Below are 14,487 nucleotides of genomic sequence, written 5' to 3' on the forward strand. Positions count from 1 at the left end.
GCTCTGCCCCTCCGCGGGCCACTGGGCCTTTTCTGTCGGTGGTCACAGTTCCGCCTACCTGGCAGGCGCGGGGGGTGGGGGGCGGCTCTGCCCCTCAGCAGGCCGCTGGGCCTGCTCTGTGGGTGGTCACAGTTCCCTCTACCTTGCCGGCGCAGGGGGAGGGGGCGGCTCTGCCTCTCAGCAGGCCGCTGCTCCTCTTCTGATGGTGGGTCGCAGGCCCGCCTACCTTGCAGGAGTGATTGGAAGCTCTGCCCCTTCGCGGGCCACTGGGCCTTTTCTGTCGGTGGTCACAGTTCCACCTACCTGGCAGGCGCGGGGGGTGGGGGGCGGCTTTGCCCCTCAGCAGGCCGCTGGGCCTGCTCTGTGGGTGGTCACAGTTCTGTCTACCTTCAATAGTTTCTAGTTACTCAAAAATGTTATAAAGCCAATAGCCAAATTTGTCATAAAGGAATCTATAAGTTGTTTTTAGGTTGATTTATTACCAAATTTAAACTCATTTTTTTCAGGTAGAATTGTTTGTGCATTATTGGTGTGACTGAATCATTGGTCTGGAAAATAAAAATTTCTGAGTTCCTTTTTTATAGTGTGACAGTTCAGAATTTGAACAAGAAACTTTGACCAGCTCCTTTTATACATATAAAAAAATTAAATTAAAAATGTCTGGCTTCCTAGAGTGACTAATGTTTCCTTAAGTGATGAAATACACTATCCTTAAATGACCAAATATACTATTAGTTGAAACATAATGCTGGAATTCACTGAAAGTTTCATAAAAGATGATGTGTCAGTTAATAATTATATCTTATCACTGTATCATTTATTTTCTTTAACAATTATAAGAACAAGGTAGATGAAGTACCATTTCAGCATGTCTTAGCTAATTTAGCAATGCATCACCTATTTTGTCATGCAAGCCTTATAGAATACTTTTGAGCTAAGCAGGTGTCTCTTCTGAATGTCTTTAATAAACTCACTCTTGTATTCTCTGAAGGTTGAAAAGTCTTCCCAACTTCAAACTCTGATTTTCCTACACACCTAAGTCAGTTAATGACTTCATTTTTACTTAAATGATATATTCCCACAAGAAGTTTCACAAGAAGATAATTACCTCAACTTCCTATTAGTCTACCTGCATTTTTCACATCCTCCATCTTACTCTCCTCTGAATCCTACCCATACCAACTTCTCAGGAGTCAGTAACTATGGATGACTTCTTTCCCTCCGTCTATCAATCCATTTTTGGTGGCAATTTCTCAGTTTTTCATATGTAATCTTCCAACATTAAATATATTTTTATTAATTTTTTATTTGTTTTAATTAGTTATATATGACAGTAGAATGCATTTATACACTTTGATATATCATACATAGATAGGATATAATTTCTCATTTTTCTGAATATACGTGTTGCAGAATCTTATTGGTCATGTAGTCACATAAATATATACAGTAATAATGTCAGTTTCATTCTACTATCTTTCCTATCCCACATCCCCTTCCCTCCCTTCCCATCACTTCCCTCTACCTAATCTAAGGTAACACTATTCTTCCCTAGTCCCCCCAGCCTTATTGTGAAAAAGCCACTTTTCATCACCTCTTCATTACCCTGTGGAACTTGAACATATCTAAAGCCCTGTCCTTACATCTGCATTTTCTCAGCCCATTTATTTCTGCCAAACTACTAAATTAAAAAGATTCTAAATACAATGGAAGCATAGAATAGGCATTAAAATCTTGCCATGGGTACATGAACAGGATGGTAGACTAATTACCATGTTGTTTTTTGCATCTTCAACTATAGAATGTAAAACAAATCTGTCTGATCAGCTTTCAGGATTTTCACCCTAATCATTTTTTCCTTTTAGCCCAAGCAATAACATTCCTTATCACAAATTATCATCCTTCACAAATATAAAAATATACATATTTGTTCATAATTAAAGATAGAAAACTCATTTTGTGGGGAAGGAGAAAGATGGTGCTCACTCGCCAATACCTGAACATTTCTTTGACTATCCTCTCACTCCCATTTAATGTAATCTACTAAGAATAATAGTAGGAACAATAATATCTTACTGTAAAAATACTGCCAAATAAATTATTAAAATGCAACTTATAACTATATTCTTCTTATTATAGAAAGCATTGTAGATAAACTATCCATCCAGTCATAACATTAGAAAGGAAACATGTTATTGAAATGTTAGATATAATGCTGTTCTAGATACAAACTAGAATAAAACTGAATTTTAATATATCCATATTTATTAAGAGTTATAAAAATATAGTAGATGACATATTGTTTTAATATACCATTTAAAACTTTAATAGTATTTCATTTTAAATGATGGAATCATTACTTATGAGCATAATAATCAGAATTATCTCCAGGAATGTCTTTTAGACAAGTTGTAATGATGCTTTTAAAAAATTTACTGAATATACAATAACTTTATTCTCTGCATTTTTAATAATTTACTAGTGGTGTAATTTTTCAAGTTTGTTTACCCATAATGAATTCGAGTACATATGCAAGAAAATGCATTTATATGAAATCAGATACTAGAAGAAAATTGGGACTGTGACAGCTGCCTAAGATTGTTCCTCTAAACAACTACAACACTTCATAAGGCCTCAGCAATTTCAAAAACACAGATCATCATCTTACATTTTGAAAATATGAAAAGGAGGCATATTATAAACTTTTTCCCTGTATTGAATATTTTTGACACTTGAACTTTTTTAATAAATCTTTATATCTGTGTTTATTTTTCTTTGTTGATACAGTAGCTTCAAACCAAGGGGAGTTGCTTGCCATCGAATTGGACCGTTTACCTTCAATACATTTGAAGAATCCACTTGTGCTGCAATATTTTATCAGTAATTAAGGTATAGTCTATATACAGAATATTTAATTATTTTAATTAAAAATTCAGTGAGTTTTAACAGCTGACCCACCCACCATCAGCAACTGCCACAGTCAGGTATCAGGATACTCCCTTCACATACACAAACTTCCTTGGCCCCTTTACAGGCCACCCAGACAACTACTGATCTGCCTTCTGTCAGTAGAAAGTAATTTGAACATTTGTGGTTTGTACACAAAGGAAATGGAGCACTAAATACTCTTTTGCATGTAGTTCATTGATTTTTGAGACAGACCCAATTTGTTTTGTGATTCAGTATTTCATTCCATTTTGTTGATGAGAAATATTCTATTATGTGACTCTGCAGAATCTTTTTTTTTTTTTGAGGAGGGGGGGGCAGTTCTGGGGATTGAACCCAGGGCCTTACACATGCAAGGAAAGCACTCTGCCAACTGAGCTATATCCCCAGCCCCTCTACAGAATCGTTTTCACTCGTTTTTTGATGAACATACAGCTGCAACCAAGTTTCACAGTTATTAATAAATCTGTCTTGAGTATTCCCGTATAATTTTTTATATCTTTTTGTAGACACAGACTTTCGTTTTTGTTGGGTATATGACTTGAAGTACAGTCCTTCCTCAAAGGATAGGTGTCTGGTTAACTATAAGAAATTGTAAATTCATTTCCAAAGTGGTAATTGCCTTTTATGTAATCAACAGCAATGGATGAGAGTTCCACTTGCAACTTGTCTTCACCAACAACTATTGTCAGTATTTTTGTGTTCATTCTGCTAATGTGTTAGATGATATATAATTATGGTTTCAATTTATATTTTCTGATACCTAATGATGCAAAGCTATTTTTCACATCCTTCTTTGGCCATGTGTATATTTTTCTTTCTAAGTCTAATTCAATGTCAGAAATAATTATTTATTGTATTTGGATTATGTGTTACTTTGAGTCCTTCAAAAAGCATATGCCTGGATGGGATTAGACAGAGAAGTGACTTAAAGGGATAATGCCTGTGAAAGATAAAGGAGAGGGATCCAGAGAAGTCAGGGAGATTTTTAGACTATTATGCTGATTCAACACCTAACAAGGAAAGGAAAAGGAAAGATTTGGGGTCAGAGGAATTTCACACTGCAACGCCATTTTAAAATAGAGGAGTTGATGGGGAATCTTGAAACCAAAGTGTTCCACTAAGGAGTCTCTCATCTCACAGGAATGGGCCTGTATAAGCCCTACTCTTGTGCTGCATCACTGCTAGACAGGACATGGAGGAAGCATTATTGCCTCCATACAGATGTTGGGTGGTGCCAGCAAGACAGCAGGTGAAGCTGTCAGTGAATTACAATCTTTTGGCAGGAGATCATAGCCACCATGCCGCACTGTACTCCACATACCTTCTTTCTGCAGGTTGAAGCAGTTCTCCTACATGTTTGCAAGGCGTCTCTCTGAGAGAAATTTAGAAGAAGGAGGTTAGTGGAATGGATTATTGCCCTGTTTTACCACTTAGCCCCAGAGTCACAGTGTTACTCATTCTGTTCCACCGGTAGGTACCTGGTCACAAAAAGTCCAAAGACACTAATAATTGCCATAATTTGTGGCCCTTTGGGATCTCTTAAGTGAGTCTGACAAGAGTGTGCAGCACTGGGAGCCACAACCTTCAAGCCAACAGAAACCTGAGTCTTACAGCTGGATGACACAAACCATCCTAGAATTAGGGTTGATGGTATATGGGACAACTTCTGCTTTTCACCTTTTGGTATTCATTTTATTCTTCAGGGCAAAGCACTATATAAAGTTGTTTTAATGCACACATGCAACAGGAAAAACAACACCCATTTTTTAAAGTGTGATCTCTGAGCAGGCATTTCAGCTGTGCTTTTATAAGGTTGTTTCAGTGCTTTACAGGGTCAGCCATTTCTGGATGGTGCAATAAGTGATAGAACCATGATGCCCAGTGATCATGGGCCACCCATTGGAGGTCCTAGCCAGTGTAGTAAAGAAGAAAAAAAAATAACAAGCATAAATATTAGGGAAAAATAACGTAAAACTATAGAAAGTTTTAGAGAAACTTTGCATAGAAAGATGTTATCTTCTCAGTAGAAAACATTAATCTACTTAAAACCTATTGAAACTATTAAATTAGTTTTGCAGGGTAACAATTCACAAAAGCAATGTACAAAAATATATTATTTCTATGCAATCATATTAAACATTAGAAATTCTAATTAAAACAATTAGAATAGCACAGAGAGCATGAAATAGTTTAAAATATGTGCAAGATATGTACAGTTAATTTTATAAGACATTGTTGAAAGAAATTATATAAAAATCAACAACAATGGAAATATATAACTTATTCATAGATTGGAAGATGATAGTAGGATCTCATTTTTTTTTCTAACCTATAGATTTAATTCCTTCCAAGTTCAAATCCTATGGAATTTTTTTTTTTTAATTTTGATAATGTTTTAGTTAGTGTTTTGTTTCTGTGACCAAAATATCTGACAATAACTTAGAAGAGTTTATTTTGGCTCATGGTTTGAGAGGTTCAGTTCATTGTTGGCCAAATCCACAGCTTTGGGCCAGGATGAGACAGAACATATGGTGAAAGGACAGGGTGGGAGAACAGCTGGTCGGTTCATGACAGCCAAGAAGCAAAGAGAGAGCTCTGTTTGCCAGAGACAAAATTTAAACCTCAAACACATGGCCCCAGTGACCTACTTTTTCTAGCCACACAGTACCTACCTATACTCACCTATACCCAGGACAGTAGCAAGTTGCTAAAACATCAAATGGATTAATCCTCTTATTAGATTAGCTCTCAAAATCTAATCATCTCACCTCTGAACATTCTTACATTATCTCACACATGGGCATTTGGGGAATAACCTATATCCAAACCATAGCGGATATTATTTTTCCATTAATTAATGAGCTAAGTCCAAATTCTCATTAAAATGCAAATAGTCTAAAATAGCCAAAATGATTTTCAAAAGTAAGAACAAATTGAAAGTACTCATACAAACTAATTTCAAAAATTATTATAAATTATTATAAAGGAAGTCTTCGCAGTATTGACATAAAATTAGAAAGATGGTGCAATGGAACAGAATAGAAGTAATGGTATGTAAAAAAATTAACTTAAATTAGATCACAACTAAAAATATAATTTTTCTATAAGAAATTATAGAATTATTAAGAAAAGCACAAGAAAAAAATTTGTCCTTGTATTATACAAAGATTTCTTAGATAAAAAAGCATTAGGTTCAAAAATGAAAAAACATATAACATAAAAGAAAAAAATGCACAAATCGGATTTCATCAAAATTTGAAACTTCCCATCATGTGTAACTACAAGAATGGGAAGTTATACTCATGTATGTATAATACGTCAAAATACATTCTACTGTCATGTATAACTAAAAAAAACCAAATAAATTATAAAATGTGAAAAAACTTAGGGAATTGCTAAATGTAAGGGATTGCTTAGCTTAAAAAATTGAATCTTTCATTTTTGAAATATTTTATAAATGAAAAGATAAGAGACATATTAGAGGAAATGGTCCCCTTTCTCATAAAGAGCTTATATCTGGAATTAATAAAGACTACTCATTAAGAAGATAAGCAATTTGAAAATAAGAGTGGGAGAGAAAGACATAAAAAAGAAAAATAAACAAATGTCAAAAAAACATTAAAAAAACATTTAACTTTACTAAAAATTAGGAAATACAAATCAAAACCTTAATGAGGTATTGTTACACACACTATAGAGTGGTTAAAATTAAAAAGACTGCTCAAATCAAGAGTTGGTTAATGGTGAGATTGTAAAATAGCACAGTCACTTTGAAAGCTATTTTGACAATTTCTAGTAAAGCAAAATATTTAATTAACAATAATCAGCCAATTCCACTTCTAGACACTTACCCAGGAGAAATGAACACATATGTCCACAACATATGTGCATGTTCATAGAACTAGAAAGTGGAATAAACCTACCTCTACTTGTTTATGCATTCATATGTGACTAAGCATTGATCCATTCATACAATATTGTCCTACCAAGCAACAAAAAGAAACTATGGATACTCTCGATGTTGCTGAATCTCCAAATTATTATGCTGAGTGAAAGAAGCCAATAACAAAGACATTACATTATATAACTTCATTCATGTGTACAAAATTCTAGAAAAGGCCCAACTATAACAGAAAGGACTTCAAATATTGAAAGAGTTGGGAGCAGGATATTTACAAAAGGACACAGGGAAATTTGGGGCAATGACAATTTCCTGCACCTTTATGAAATGTATGTGACTGTATACATCTGCCACATCTCTTCTAAACATTCATTTAAAATAGCTAAATTTTTCTGGGTATATTATAATGCATTAACGGTGATTAAAACCCCAAATGTATTATTAATATTGCCACAATGAACAGCTATGAGGAATTTGATTTAGCTCGAAGTGATGGAAGTACACAGAATACTCCCCAGAATTCTTGACTATGTTTAGGTGATGAGGGCACATGTCCAGTGGCTTCCAAATATCCTATTATTTGTGACTCAGTGTCATTTATAGCTATATTGGCTCTGAAGAGAAGCTCTGTAGCCCAAAGCAGAAAGATTCCTACTGTTCCAGGGAGCCTGGACTTTTGTCTGAGTTGAACTAGTTGTTTTCAACAAATTTTTTAAAACTAGTAGTATTTATGTATGTTGGGCATTCGGCTGAATTTATTCAACAATGTTTTATTTGGCCACTTGTGTTGATGAATATGCATGTGTGTGTGTGTATATATATATATACACACACACACACACACACACACACACACACACACACACATATATATATATATACATACACACACACATGCAATAAATATTTATGCACACAGATCTATCCCAAGGAGAGCTTCTTATATGTAACACTGTGCATATTCAAATGAGGTAACTACCGACAAAAGCAAAGAAACTAATTATTTAGTTTATATAGCCTCAGCACAAGTAAATATGCAATTTTCATCAGTGAATTTGAAATAATTGAAAACCAGTTAAAGAAATTTTTCCACCCCTAACTATTGCTTATCTTATGGTTCTATCTACCCATGGCATCAAGTATCTAATCCTTAAAGAACTTGTCACAAATTTCTCATTATCTGATTTTATGTCACTTGCTCTTCAAAGTTAAGTTAAAACCAAAGAAACCAGGTATCTTATAGTTTTTGTGGTACAATAGTATTATTGCTAGGTTACTATAAATAAATATTATTAGGACACAATTCAATTCCATTTAGCATAAAAATTGAACTATATATTTCCAAAGTAAACATAATCTTAAGAACAGATCAGAACTGCTTTGTATTCGATCATTTGCTAGTTCCAAGAGATATTTAATATATCATTAGTTTTCTTCCAGTGTTTCAAACTTTATCAGATAAAAGGCACATTGAAGGGATTTGGTTTTATCTTTCATACATTCAATAAGTACAGTTTTCCAACATTCTGTAAAACCTTTGTGCTTTATGTGTCCTTATTTTCGTAAATAAAATATGCTGTGTGCCCATATGAAAAATATAGAAAATTGAAAACTTGAGATCAAACCAAATAGAGGATTATTCTATGAGATACTGGGGTTTTTGAGAATAGCAATGATTTTTTAAAAATTAAGCCAGTCTGTAGCATGTGTTATGGTGCCCAATGCTCCCCACTTCCTAGTATATTTTTTCCCTTGTGAAATCTATTCACCTAGACCTAGTGACTTGCACTCAATTAATTGAACACAGAAAAAATGATGAATGTCACTTGTGAGATTTACTCTTGCTCTCTTAATTGCTTTTTTGGAGGGAAGCCAGTAACCATATGTTTAGCTATACTATGGAGAAATCACATGGCAAAAAATGAACCGAGGGAAGATTCCAGTTAACAGTCAGTAAAAAGCTAATGTCTACTAGCAGGCATGTGAGTGAACTTGGAAATGGATCTTCTGAAGCCTGCCAATAGTCATTTGAATCATCTTGAAGGCAGATCCTCTCCCAGTTGACCCTTGAAATGACTACAGCCCTGGTCACCAACTTCATTCCAACCTTCTGAGAGACATAGCCCAGGGACACAAAGCTAAGCAACACTGAGATTCATGACCCAGATATGTTTTTTAGTTTCTAAGTTTGGGGGTTAATTTGTTACACAGCAATTCTCACTGATGAATCACTCACATGAGAGAACTAGTTCATAGACAACGGCATCAAATACCAAGGTTCATTTCTGCACTAAAGAGAATGAAGCTTCAGCAATTTTATTCAGTGTTTTGTACCAAATAAAGAGAAAGACATTTAATGCAGATTTCTGTATATATCAGTATTAGCTCATTTGTTTTAACTGAGAGTTTAGCTATTTTAGGGCAATCTTAATTGTTTGGGTATTCTATTAATAATGTCTTGGCTCATTTATTGTAAACATGCAAAAAGAGGCTAATTTTTTTGAGGAATAATGTGGTTACTCATAAATAGATAAATAGACACCTGAAAAAGAGCTTGATAATACCTACCTTCTAACTTTCTTTTACTAATCACTTGACCAAAACTGAGGTTTCTCAGGAGAAAATAAAGATAAGCAAATATTCATTACAACTTTGGATGATCAGATATTCTAGTTTGCACAAAATGACTCAGACAAATGCCAGAAACACACTGGGAGCCTGTGACCTTTCAAAGGTGCTTTGCTCACCAAGTAGTGTGTATCTATTGTAAAGTGTTTGTGTAGCTTTGAGAATCACCAGTGCAGAAATGGCCTGCCTGGCTCTTATCATCAGATCCTTATTATTTTTAATAGCTAGGTTTTCTAACAACCAATGTGCATATTCACTTCCAATTGAGATTTTATCATCAGACTTGGCTTAAGGAAAGTGAGTTATTTTGAATCCTATTCATTGCAGTCTCTACATCTCATTGCTGTGATATTGGACACCAGTTTTATTTTCTCAGTTTTTACTTTGTGCCTACATTCTTCCTCTACCCAAAGTCTTTTCAGTTTTCAAACTGTATCATAAATGTTTGTATGCATTGTGTAAACTTTTGTCACCTTTTTATCTACCCCTCCATGCAAAAAGAATTACTAATTTGTCAATACCAAGACATGTTTTTAAACTCCTTGGGGACAGAGGAAATTACTGAATCAATTAAAAGTCTGGAGTACATTCAATTTGGTTCAAATGCAAAGGGTTTCTCTGATGACACGTTTTAATTCTATTTCTCTCTTTGACACTGCATTTCTTTCCCTTTTATTTTCCTGATTTTTTTTCCTACACCACTGTGTGATTTTGTGTAAGAATACCCACTAGATGAGCCTTCTTATGGAAATATGCATCCACTTGTATTTTCAATGCACAAAATTGGGATCCCTTTCATGTGTCTATTGTGACACTTCAGTGACCTAAATGCTTGGGTATATAAATTAACCACTGACAACTCTCTGTCTTTTCCTATCAGTTGCATTAAACTACCTAATTACTAAACCTGATCCTGTTGTTTTTGGCCCAAGGCTATCCTGAGCTATGCTGTCTTTATCTGTTCAGTAACTCTCTACCATCAGCTGATTGCTTTTCCTGGTATGTAGTAATTATTATATCTGGTTTTCCATAGGCATTGAACCAACATATTTTCCAAAAATTACTTGAGTGACTGTTCACCTCCCTCTAATTTTCTGAGTTTATCTTTCTCAGAGCACCAATACTTTCACCAAAAAATGAAGGGTTAAAAACTTTAAGTATATACAGTTTTATTAAGAATAATTGAAGTAACCAAAAAACATGTCTTAGCTATTTTTAAAATTGGCACATTAAAAATGCCAAATGCCTTCCAATTCGGCAATTAGGTTATAAAAATTAAATCATGAGCCTTATATTTTACATCAGTTTTTTTTTCTCAGTAGGGAATATTGCAATCGACATTTAGGCAAAATAAGAAAGAGTATATGAGGCATGGGGCAGCACAAAGAAATAATTTATTATCAAGCATATTACATTACACGCTCCTCTAACATTAAATTAAAACATAGTTTATGAAGAAATATGAAGTGAGGGATTTTACATGCTAGAAGAATTAGGCGAGAAGAAACATTATGGAATCATACATGTGAGTGTGTGTGTGAGTGTGTATGTGTGTGTGTGTGTGATGATACATAAATAATTTACAATAGAAGTGTAAAGGTCGGGTGAGCGTCAGAGGAAGAGACCACCAAGAGACTGTCTCATGCAACAGCAAAGGGTTTATTGGGGGTCCAGCTCACTTGAATAGAGCAAAGAGCCCTGAGAACAGCTTAAGCAGAGCTTATATACTTTCCTTGGAGAGGGCAAGGAGGGAAGTTCATTGACGGTTCAGGGCGAGTGGGCGGTTTGCCTGCAACCAAGTGAGGGAGTACATTCTACAGTTTGGCAGTTGGGGACAGCACATTCTGGGAACAAGATTAGCAAAAAGTTCTCAAGATTTCAACAGTGTTTTGTTAAGCATACAGAAAAACGGAGTGACAAGTACCTATTTTATTAACCTTTCATTCCCCACTTCTTCTTCTGGCTACTTTTAATCATAAAAGTGATCATTGTGGGGTGTCACATTCTATGTCTGCTAGTGGGGTATTTTGTTGTCTGATTACCATAAGTTTATTTGTTCAATTTGAGCTTGGAGAAAGGAAACTACACGGTTGAGCAAACAGGGTCCTACAGTTAGCAATAATATGAGGATTATTAATGGACCGGCCAGGGCTGATAAAAGCGTAATTAACCAGGGGGACTGTGTGAACTAAGACTCAAACCACCCTTTTTGGGTTTCTCTCTCTCATTGACGCTCTTCAAGGCGTCTTTTTAATTTACTCATAGATTTTTTTTTTACAACTCCAGTATGGTCAGCATAAAAACAACATTTTTCCTCAATGCAGCACAAAGGCCCTCTTCTCTCATGAAGAAGAGGTCCAACCTTCGCCTGTTCTGTAAAACAACTTCAGAGAGAGAGGTTAAAATTCCTGCAAAGCTGTGATGGAGGTTTCTAATATCTTTAAGTTTTGGTCTATTGCTGTTTTTCAATTGGGTCATTTGTTGTGTCCCATAGACCAGGGCAGTGGTTCCTGTGCCCACCCCTGCAGCAACTCCTATTCCTAATAGGATGGCTAAAGTGAGGGATACAGGTTCCCAGGGGAACCGGGTTGTATGCCCCCCTATTTGATCTTCAAATGAACCTGCGTCATGATAGAGCACTCTGGGAAACATCTGCACCATTATATAATTAATTACATCTGTTGACCATTTTATGAAAACATAAACAATGTTTAAGTATATAGAATTATACTATTGTAGGGACGGACAAGTCAAGGTACCTAAGATAGCACCGAAGACAGGGAAACGGTCCTATTTGGTTGCAATTGGATTCAGAGGGCATTGCTTCTGTTGTAATCAATTAATCCCCTGAACCCCAAGTTTAGGTAGTTTCAGAATTTTGTACCCAACATGTAAGGGAAGGGGCTCAGAAGTTCACAGTCTGCAGAAGTTTATAAAAAGCAGTTTTTGTTTGTTTTTTTCCTCTGTTCTGGGCAAGTTAACTTTTTAAGGACATCTGGGAGGGGGAGAGCTTTTTCTTTTCTCCCTGCCAGCTGTTACCATGGAGCCCAGTTGGTAAGTTCTTTATCTTAGAAATGTAGCCATCTCTGTGAAGCCCCAGCTCAAGGCCAGAGGCCTTGTTCACATATTTTGTGAAAAACTAGCAAGGGGGTGTCTAGCTTAGGAGTGCTGATTTTTTAGCCAGTGGCCAAGTAGAACAGGGCAACACGAAAAGAGGAAGTTTATCTACACTGAACTCTTTTATAGGGACTCTTTTGCTGAAAGTCTTAAAGTTAGCCATGGTGAAGACTTCTGGAGAAGGTCAGTTAAGACTTTTCTGTGGGCCTGGTATAGAGGGGGAAGACGGGAAAGGCAGGGCTGAGAGCAGCTCCGTGGATCTGAGAATGAGGAAGGAGAGATGTAAAAGAATAATGGGAAAGGGGTTTGGGATTTTCCTAGCAACAAAAACTTGAGTAGTAGAACAGGTAGAGCAGAAGGGAAGACGGGAGTGAGTATCCCAAAAAGCCTGTGAGGGACTTTAAATTCTTAGTAACCTGTTTTCAGTGATGACAAAGCAACTTTAAAGGCCATTTTCATTACATCTTGGATAGGGGTCTGAGGGCTCTCCTCAGCTGGTTTGAGCTTTGGGTTAGCTGGTAAGAGGACCTGGTGGGACTCGGTGCGGGCACTGACAGGAGAAGAGAGGAGTGAGTGGGTGGAGGGGTACCTCAGTACTTGCTACCTCAGCAAGGGAGCAATGGTCTGAGAACCGGCAGAGGTTTGGGTTCCATTAGGCAGTCCCTGTATGCTCACATCCCCATGACTTACAGAAGAAGTCAGTTTTTCCCCCACACAGCCGTGACTGTTTGCGGCTTCAATAGTCCGCCGGGCAAACATAGTAATCTAGGCTAGCCAACCTACATCTGGCTTGCGTGTCTCTACATCCATAATGTTTGTTTCCATTATCTATGGTATGGAAGGGATTTAATGAAATTTTAGTGGGATCCTCTTCATCGGGGATATCCCAATAGGAAAGACCCATAGCCAACTGACAAATGTCTGGGTGGAGAGATGGCCACCAGGTCCCTAAAGGAGCTGTATGCGAGATAGACCATACTTCCTGTCCAGTAGGATTTGTGATCAGCCATCGCTGCTGAATGGGCTGATGAGGGTTAGGACTACTGGTGGTCAAGGGGAGAGTCCATAGCCCTATCCACACGGCAAATACGCAATTTGAGAGGGTTACCAGTCTTTTCCAATTTCCAGCCAGAGTCTGGACAGGGCGCAGGCTTGCGATGAGAGGCATGGATCCAGGAAGTGATTCCGTCTACCTTTACCGCTGTAGGTGTTATAAGTAGCACCTGGTATGGTCCTTTCCAGCGGGGTTCCAGGGATGACACCTGATGTCGTCTTACGTAGATGAAGTCTCCTACTTGATATCGGTGTGGAGTCCCTTCGTCCCCAGGTTGGTAGGCAGTGGCCAGCTGTTTTTACAGGTATGGCTGAGTTCTTTCAAGAGCTTTAAGTCTGTCAAGCAAGGGGGTGTGGAAGGGATCGTTAGGTCTTAGAGTTGGGGTTAGGTCCCTTACTGGAGGAGGGGCACCATAGAGAATTTCATAGGGGGTGAGGTTACACAAAGAAACAGAGGGAGTATTTTTTTTTTTTGCACAAAACAGTGCATAAGGCAGGAGCATAGTCCAATCTTTTATGCCGGTCTCTAAGCTTAATTTCATTAAGGTCTCTTTAATGGTTCTATTCATTCTTTCTACCTGTCCTGAACTCTGGGGTCTATAAGCACAATGTAACTTCCAATTAATCCCCAGGGTCCTGGCTAACCCCTGACTTACCTGGGCCATGAACGCCGGTCCATTTTCAGACCCTATTACCTTAGGCAGGCCGTATCTTGGAAAAATATCTTCCAGGATCTTTTTGACCACCATTTGCGTCGTTTTTCTTTTTTTTTTTTGTGGGGGAAGGCTTTAATCCATCCTGAAAATGTATCTACAAAGACTAGGAGATATTTAAGTCCA

At 36.9% G+C, this 14,487-nt stretch overlaps 1 long non-coding RNA gene across 1 annotated transcript; it reads right to left on the bottom strand.

Moving 5' to 3' along the window:
* Positions 1–12,503: 12,503 nt before the first annotated feature.
* Positions 12,504–14,481, bottom strand: LOC125612877. The gene is made up of 2 exons (XR_007343352.1): positions 14,344–14,481; positions 12,504–13,984 (listed from the first exon to the last, which is right to left on the bottom strand). It is a non-coding gene; the product is annotated as an uncharacterized LOC125612877 (long non-coding RNA).
* Positions 14,482–14,487: the final 6 nt, after the last annotated feature.

The sequence above is a fragment of the Marmota marmota genome, unplaced genomic scaffold, assembly GCF_001458135.2.
Source record: "Marmota marmota marmota unplaced genomic scaffold, marMar, whole genome shotgun sequence".
NCBI lineage: Eukaryota > Metazoa > Chordata > Mammalia > Rodentia > Sciuridae > Marmota > Marmota marmota.